Consider the following 9,482-nt stretch of genomic DNA (forward strand, 5'->3'; position numbering starts at 1 on the left):
TCCCCAAAGGATTGCCTCGATAATCGGTTTTGCACTGCCCGTATCCAGCGACTTCCTGCAACCTACGTCGGCCGTAACAGTAATTAGAAATGAATGAAAGGCGAAACAGAGCGAAAGGGAAAGATAGTGGAATTGTGAAAAGAAAGAAATGTACGAAAGATAATATGAAGTATGAAAGAAGAAAATGAAAATAAAAAAAATGTATGTGAAAAAATTAAATAAATGTAAATAAAAAGTCCCTGTCCTACACCAGATAGGGGGTACGAGAGGCTCCTAATAGTGGGGGCCCTCCTAGTGGGGTGGCTACTTACGCGGCGTCCATCGGGTCGTGGTGGTCACAATAAAAAACACCACGAGTAACATCCTACGAATAATTTTTCGGAGCTACGTCGGTAACCTTTGTTACAGGTTGTTAGCAAAATAATAGCTAGTAATAATAACCGATATATCATACTTTTAAAACCATATTGAATATCTGTCAGCAGAGCGACGTACGTACAAACGCGTGCACCAGATTACGATTATGCGCTGTACATTATCAGATAACGTGAAACGTTATTTTTATGCGATTAGAGTTGCGAATACGTTGTTTGGCCGAAAAATAATGTTAAATCACCGCAAATTCTTTTACTAGGAAATTCGTAGACGAATTAAAGTGACCAACTTTGTTCAGCGGATTGGCAAATTCTAGTGCCAACCGCCTTAGGATCCTGAAATGGAGGACGAGGACTTCCACACACAAGGTTGACACGACCTTGTCAATGTCGTCGTAAGACATCGACTGGATGTAGGTTGCTTCCAATTATTCTCATTGTATATCTATGGAGGAGGCTTATTCCCAGCTGTGGATATCTTATGGTCGAAATAATGATAATTATTGTTATTAAAGTGGATAAAATGTAACCCAGGTCCAGGGGCGGCTCTAGCTCGTGTAGCGCCCGTGTGCAATGAAACCCAGGCGCCCCCCTAGGCCTAAACCCCCCCCTCCCGCGGCTATAACTATTAACTTTGCCGTCGTAACAAGAAAGTTTTTTCATATTCCAACAATCTATTTTATAAGTAGGTATAGCTTACAGTATGGTATTAGTTACGGCCTTTCTTCTTTTGACGGAAAAATAACACTCATTGTTTTTATGCCTGTGTTATATAGAAATTAGGTTTATTTCGAGTTGAAACAAAATGTTCGAAAAGGAAGTCGCCCATAAGCGCTCGCGTTTGATAACAGCCGCCACCGCGCTGGCTGGCCGCTTCTGTCATATTCTTGTACCATGATGATCCAAGACGATGCTCTTAGATGTCACAGGGAGGGCCGCGGCGCCCGTGTGCATTGTCCACCCTGAACTATAGGTTAAGCTGCCAATGCCTAGGTCTCGTGTTCTTTCTGCCAAATATCATTTCAGTTTTGTGCTCAACTGCCTTTTACTCCAATCACCGTCGGTATTATCTTAAATATATCGGTAGTGAATATTAATTTATCATCATACAGTAAGTACTTTTTGCATTTACCTTTGTACTCAGTAAGTTATGTGTAAATCGTTCTAAGATGTAGATAAGAGAATCAATCGCGATAAGGAATGGAGATTAACGTTGATGAAACCGTTGCGATTGAACTACCCACATATTTGTTTTATCAACTTTACGTAAACGACGACGAAGTGGCAGTGGGGGGGGGGGGTATATTGCGCGGAGAACAGGTGGCCGCTGGGACCTTTTTTTAATATTACAAAGTTTTCCTCTAACATAGTCAGAGCCTATATTTACTAAATTACAATTTCTAGACAGAGAGGGGGGGAATCCTCAGATGGACACCTGGGGATGGAGGGCCCAGGCTGGGACCTTTAGGTTCTGGAGTGGAGACTACAGACCGGTAAGCGCAGCGTTGGACGTCCACCGATAAGGCGGGCAGATGAATCTTGTTAGGGTCCTCAGAAGACGCTGGATGCAGGCAGCGGCCTTTTAGAAGCGTCTAACCATATATCCAGGAATAGACGTTTTATGGCTTAAAAAATTGATGATAAACATTCGACGGTATAAAACTTAGTACTGTAGTGGTACCGACACCGCTGTACCGCGCCTTTGGTATGCGCGCGGCGGGAGGGGGAGAATCCGCTACTCCGACCAGTCAGTCCGCCGTCATTACTCGCGACGGCGCCGCTTATGATATTTCTTCTTCGCTTTTGTAACATGCGATGAAGCACGGTATAGGTACATACATAAGAACAACATGGCTCAGTGCATTGCTATAAGGCTCATTAGCACTATTGTACTAAATCATTTGACATTGATGCTATCATCGGGCAGTTGGCAGGAAGTAGTCTAAGTTCTGAGGGCATTTAGACTAGTTCGCGGATATCGTCGACAGACTGCCAATGAATTGTTAGATTGCCATGTTCAGTCCTTTTGCAAGGCCCCAAAGAGTCCTCCGGGCTGTTAGCCGAAACGTGATTTGTCTTACCAGCCGTTTTCGAGGTCTAAAATTTACTCCAAAAGCTTGATACAGGGTTAAAGGTTATGATAGTAAGTAAAAAGGTTCTTCTTCTGATATACGTTGAGCGTGAAATAAAAATTTCTCAATTATTGCTAGCGTCAATAGAATGAATCGTAAGGTTTTATATCATCTTCATAAATTTATCCCTAGGACGCCTGTTTGACGTGGACCTTTTTCATAGATTTTCAGAAAAAGGACGTTCAGAACACTAAGGCTTCGAGCATTACTATATCCATTGCTACTTCATTGTCAATTTGGTAGGCTATGTCGATTGCTCTCGTTGGTTTACCGATCTTCTCACTCTTGAGAAACCCTTCATCATGGCTCACTGAGTAGTGTAGTAGTAGGCTTCGTCCATTATCTTGTTACACATGTTTTAAATCACCCGGTCTTTGTGAAGATGCTTGTGATAAGGATGATAAATGGAAGCGCGAGCGCATCAAAGCGGCGATCAATCGTGCCTCTAATCAATCTTACTTATCTCAAATCAGATAGAAGCTGCAAAGTCGCTTCGCCCGCTGACATAACCATCGTTGCTAAGGTATAAAGTATTCATCTATTCAATTTTTTTTATTTAATCAATCTGTCTGTATTCACGCCTGGAGAAAACATCCCTGATTCTTCGCGTAGGAGTGGACCGGCATCTATTTTTTAATTATTTTAATTTGTATCGCTTCGACCCTTTAGCACGGGTTCACTAGAATATGGCAAAGGTATACCCTGCCTGACTGTAAAAGGTGACTATAGAGATATCGGGTTTGCGGACGTACAGGGTGGAGGCCTTCATGGTCCACTCAAAGCCAACGCCAGAAGAGTATCCTCACAAAGTGGTCTCGTGTGGTACAGCGAAGATGATGGGGGAGGCACAGCGCGGAGGTCAGCTGCGAGCTCGACAGGAAATCCGGGGCCCCTTCAAAAGTACTGAAGATGACTACCAGGGGGGATTTAAGTGGATAAGAATCTCTCACAACCCTCTCCTTCCCCCAGAGGGCACGGAGTGGAGTCCATCCAAAAGATTTTCCGCTAGTAATGAATAGTTTTTTTTGGGTAAAAAAAAGGACCAATATTTAGCCACTTCCGCACATGCAGTGGTAGTCATGCAATAAAATGCACCGCCCGCCAGCCCGCTGATAAATGCGTATGCGGCAAACAATGCGAAACACCGCCACCGACAAATTACTCAACACGTGTTTGACCCCTCCACGGGTCATCTTCAAGAGTTATGTTACACCGATTAGTGCCAAACATAGAGTCAGTAGTTTTTTTTCTTGAGTTTATTGTGCAGGCAGTTGGAAAATTGATTGGCGCTATTGATATGGATTTTCCTGCATGACTAGCAGCTGGGAAAAGGAAAATCCATGGCTATTGTTATGTATTTTTAAAATGCAATATATTATTATTAATAAATTTTACACAATGTTTCTCATATTTTAATTGAAGTGTAATTGAAATAGCTGCCCAAGAGCTACAAGCCGTTAAATTTGTAAAGGCCCAAAACAATGTACCGGGCCAGCTTATCAAAAGATTCTGAAGTAGATTCTTGAGAAGATTCGGCACGAATTTATTTCTGTTAGGATCGTCTATACTGACCTCTTGTAATTTTGATATAAATCAGGCTCAGACTTTTTATATTGGCATCCTTCAACTTAAAGGTACTTTTTTTACCTTTGCAAGTTTCGAGTCTTGAAATGTTGTACTTAATATGGAATATTAAGTTTTTTAACCGTCGCTGAGCTTCTCAAAATATCTACATTCATTGATGGGTGAAGTCAAGTCAACACTTTAGTTCTTCACTAACGTAAGCAGACAAGTTTCCGTGGACCCAGGCTTACGAATTGTGAACTCTCATTTTTTCATCACGCCAACATAGACTCCCGTCAAGAATCTAACTCCAGGGGGTCCATTTAGGAACCCCGGGTTTCTACGAGGTCGAAAAACTTGTCTCTAAGTCTTATAGTTCCAGAGATGTCGTGATAAATCCATATGACATTAAATTGAATATATCTTTATTTACATAGGCATTTACAGGCACTTATGAAATGTTAATTATTTTAACATTATAAAAAGGTCCTTGAAGGTTCTGGAAATTCTGTACATCAACGTGTGAACTCAACAATTTTTTTTATTTGAATTTAACAATGATTGATATATACAATATAATATCAACTTTATAAATTAGTCAAAAAACTGTTACGGGATTTCATTAAAATGCGTTTTAAAAGTAGCGTTTATTGAATTATAATAATAATAGATAATACACCTATCCTCCGATTTACACAGTACTTGTTTTACACGTTTTCGCTTTTACACGGTTTTCCAAATAAGTTTTTTTTTTGTTTTAATAACCGATTTTATTACCGTCTCTCATAATGTAAATATTTCTGCTGCAAACATCGAATCGGCACAAATAACTTCGAGTGATGAAAGTGAATTCGAACATTCGATTCCGAAAAAAAGAATGAGAGTAGTACGAGTAATTTCTGACAGTGATAAAAGATAATAAAACACCTTTGATTTTATTTTTTGTTCTTCTGTTTAATGTGCTGTAATTAAATAAAAAAAAAAACAGTGTATCCGTAAAATATTACATATTTTAACTTGTCAATACATTTTCTTTTTATTTCTGTGTACATCTTAAAATATTGAAAAAAAAAATCACAACTGTTAAATAACAAAATTATGCGTTTTCTGCAAGTTTTCAATTTACACGGTTTTGGTTACCTTGTAAATAGTCGGAGGTTAGGTGTAATGTAAACCGAAAATATTAGGGGGACCAGAGAGTGATGTTATTTCTGTCGAAATATTTTACAGAAAAACCGATTGATTTGTTACCGCTCCGGCATTGAACATTTGTATACTAAACGGCAAAAGGTAGTTGATAACGAAGGTGAATATATTGTTGATTAGAAATAAAAACTTGTTAAAAATGTAGTTGTGTGAATTTAACATAAGAAAGCGACATTACTTTCCGGTCTCTCTTATAATAGAAATGTAAAAGAGAGCCTTTATTCACCGCTTGTTTACTGATTTAAGACTTGATGGACTATAATTTAGTGATAGATGAAAGATTCCTGATTGCGAGAGCTTTTAAATAACAGGTTGTCAAATATCTCCCTTCCGCTTTTTTGCTCTTTATTCAATGCTTTATAAAAAGTGTTACAGTGATCGGATTTAGTTCAAATATGCGCCGATTTGTTCGATAATCTGTTTCCATCTAGACGGCAACTTTATAATACCTCCCTCGTAGAAGCCCCCCTCCTTATTTGCGAAGAACTCGGACATCCACTTTTCACAAACCTCTTTTGAGTTCAACTTTACACCACCAAGGGCGTTCGCCATGGACAGGAACAGGTGGTAATCATTTGGCGCTATGTCTGGGCTATATGGTGGATGTGATAAAACCTCGCATCCGAGCTCCCGTAGCTTCTGACGAGTCATCAACGAAGTGTGTGGTCTGGCGTTGTCCTGGTGGAACACTACACCCTTCCTGTTGGCCAATTCTGGACGCTTCTGGTCGATCGCCTGCTTCAAGCGGTCCAGTTGATCGCAGTAGATGGTAGAATCAAGCGTCTGGCCATATGGGAGCAGCTCATAGTGGATGATTCCCTTCCAATCCCACCAAACACACAGCAAAACCTTCCTGGCCGTCAATCCCGGCTTGGCCACTGTTTGGGACGATTCACCGGCTTTCGACCACGACCGTTTTCGCTTGATATTGTCGTATGTGATCCATTTTTCGTCGCCAGTCACCATCCGCTTCAAGAATGGGTCGAGTTCGTTCCGTTTCAGCAGCATATCGCAGGCGTTGATTCGGTCCAGAAGGTTTTTTTGCGTCAAATCATGCCGCACCCAAACATCAAGCTTTTTTTGTATCCAGCCATCTGCAAATGGTTTAAAATGGTTTGGTGACTAACTCCCATCTCCTGGGCGATGTCACGAGATGCCACATGCCGGTCTAACTCGATGTAGTCCATGATTTGATCGGTATTTGTCGTCACAGGTCTTCCGCCGGCTGGCTTATCCATGGTGTCGTTTTCGCCGGCTCTGAATCGTCGAAACCATTCCTGCGCGGTTCGAAGTGATAGAGTACCATCCCCCAAAACACCATTAATCTCACGGAACGTTTCTCTAGCGGATTTGCCTTTAACGAAGTGAAAACTTTAAAATAGCGCGAATTTCGGCGTTAGTGAACTCCATGTTTACACGTCTATAACTGTTGAACGCAATATCCAAACTAATCATGCATAGCGTCGTTTTGTAGGTTATGTCAAGACCTTTCAAATTATGTATAGTATTGCCAGATACGAGCTCCGTAGCGCTTTGTACATAGCCGCGAAATTCAAAAGACAAAAAGGCGGAAGGGAGATATTTGACAACCTGTTATAATAGAAGGTGCTGTTGTAAGACGTGATAGAGCGCAGTTGTAGCTCAGTTGGTCGCGGGTTCGATACCGGGATTCATTCTTATATAATTCATACTTTGTTCAATAATTATATGAGATTGCCACTACTTACAAATAAGCTTCCAGAAGATGGGCAGCAGTGTACTGCGTACCATAATACTGTTTGCGATCATCAACCCGTCTTCCAAGCGTGGCGATTATGGTATATTCCTTCATTGATGTCTTTGGGGCAGTGGTGTACCAAGAACTTTTGCCGCCCGGGGCGATCTCCAGTTTGCCGCCCTTTCTATTATAAGTCAATCAAATAGTGGTTTTTTATAAATTAATACACATAAATAAATTATTAAGTTATTTAATCAATATTAATTAATACACAGAGTAAATTTTTTTAGACATATGTGTATGCACTCGTAAACATATTTATATAATATCTACTCTTCTTTCTAGCTTTCATACTAGAAAAATCGTGTATAATGCTCTCAAAATTAAAATTATTTGTAACTTCTTGTTCTATTGGCAATATTGCAAGAGTTTTTGGTCTTAATTGACTCATTGTAGAACGAAGATAATTTTTTATCAACTTCAATTTTGAGAAGCTTCTTTCGCAACTACCGACACTGATTGAAATTGTTAAAAAAATTCTTAACAAAATTACAATGTTGGGAACAGAATTTTAATTTATTATTTAAGAAAGAAAATAAATATGAAATGAATATGTTGCTTTTTATAACTATAAGTAAATTAAAAAAATGCCGCCCCAAGGTAAGTGCCGCCCGGTGCGGACCGCACCCACCGCCCCCCCCCCTAGGTACGCCACTGCTTTGGGGTATGCCTTGCAGTGGCCGTTTATGGGCAGAAAGGATGATGCAAGACGCTGACATATAGGAGAAAAAGGTTGAGTAAGCATTGAAGATTACTTTTAACCCTAAATAAAACCATAGTTGGAAATCTCATTTATACATATGTATGACATTTTTGTTGTTCATTTATCCAACGCGTATCGCATCGAATTGTCTGAGGAACCAATGAATGTGTAAATTTCAACTTGTTTACTCCGAAATCGACTACGTCGATTGTAAAGTCAAATTTTTTGACGTCACGTTTACGAAGGATCACGTGGTGTACCGTGAGTGTTTTTCATTTTACAAATGCAGGCATATAAACACGAACGTACGGAAGTATATTGGTATATCTTAAAACTAGTGCATACACCGCGGTTTATTTAGAAACTCGTAAGTTATACGAAACAAGTTTATGCACAGGGCTGTGAGCGCACCATGGTGCATAGTGAAGATTTGCAGTGAGATTTGTAACAGACTCGATCGCTCAGTTCACAGGAATCGATGCCTTACTTTGACTCTGTCGACCACAAACTTTAGCTGTAGATGCCACCTACAAAACCACCCCCGGCAGAATAATACAGTTCTGAAACCAAGACGACTCGAGTCTCGCGGACAATGTAACGGCTTTAAGACAGGCATCACACAAGAAATTTCAGAGCTGTTCTAAATCCCACCAGCCTCGTTCAAATCAAAGTCTGCTCTTGTATCACATCGATCGTCAATCATCGATCATTCTAGAATAGTATAGAGAAGACTTGCGGGAGATTCTTTCGCGTTTTCCAGCGATAAGAAGTGGTAGTAATATTATTACACTTACGGAAAATATGCGACAAAACTAACAGCGGTTTCTTCGTACCGGCCATCTAAGTCCTTCTTAACTTCACTGTATGTGACCACCTCATATCGAGTCCGATGCATCGAACATTCATCACATTTATACTCATGACACTGCGAACGCACCGGCCTAGCCCGCGTTCAAGCGAGGGCGGTCAGGAGAGGCCCGTATCGCTCCCGACCTCCGAGTAGTTCTCGCTTCACATAACTTACACTACACCTCACTCACTACACTACACCTACACGGGTATAGTCCCTTTTCGTAAGTACGTCTTCGATACAACGGGTACTATCACCCAGCTGAAATTTTTAGTCCGCGGACTTTGTTTTCGCGGACTAAATTTCGATGAAACTGTACAAAGCCTAAATCGGCTAGCACAGAGTTCCCCAAACTTTTTTGTGTTGTAGACCCCTTGCCATGTTTTTCCGTGTTGGATAGACCCCATACTTACCTGATATTGATTTCCTGTAAATTTCTAGCTGTAGTGAAGTTTAGTGTTAAAAACTTAAAGTAAAAGCACATGTTAATTTATACATTTATTAATTGAATTTAAATTAAAACTACTCAAAATAAAATTTTGTATCTACTATACCCAACTAAACCAATCTATTATACCAACATCCTACAACTTACACAATTTTATAAACATATATAATATTTTTTTTACTTCATAGGTACTTTTATAAATAATGTAAATGTTTAGATATTATAAGATAGTATGATGTAAGTAAATAGGTGCTATCAGTGTATGTGTTGAGATACACTATCGTGGACTCTCATTTTCATTTCATGGACCCCAAATTCTTTTTCGCTGTCGTAGACCCTTCGCAGGTTGTCATAGACCCCTAGGGGTCGATATAGACCACTTTGGGAATCACTGGGCTAGCAGGATAACTTCAAAGACATAAAATGCGT

Source organism: Battus philenor, unplaced genomic scaffold (genome assembly GCF_028537555.1).
Source record: "Battus philenor isolate CCGP_79_NKW_IND1 unplaced genomic scaffold, ilBatPhil1.0.hap1 SCAF_30, whole genome shotgun sequence".
Classification (NCBI taxonomy): domain Eukaryota; kingdom Metazoa; phylum Arthropoda; class Insecta; order Lepidoptera; family Papilionidae; genus Battus; species Battus philenor.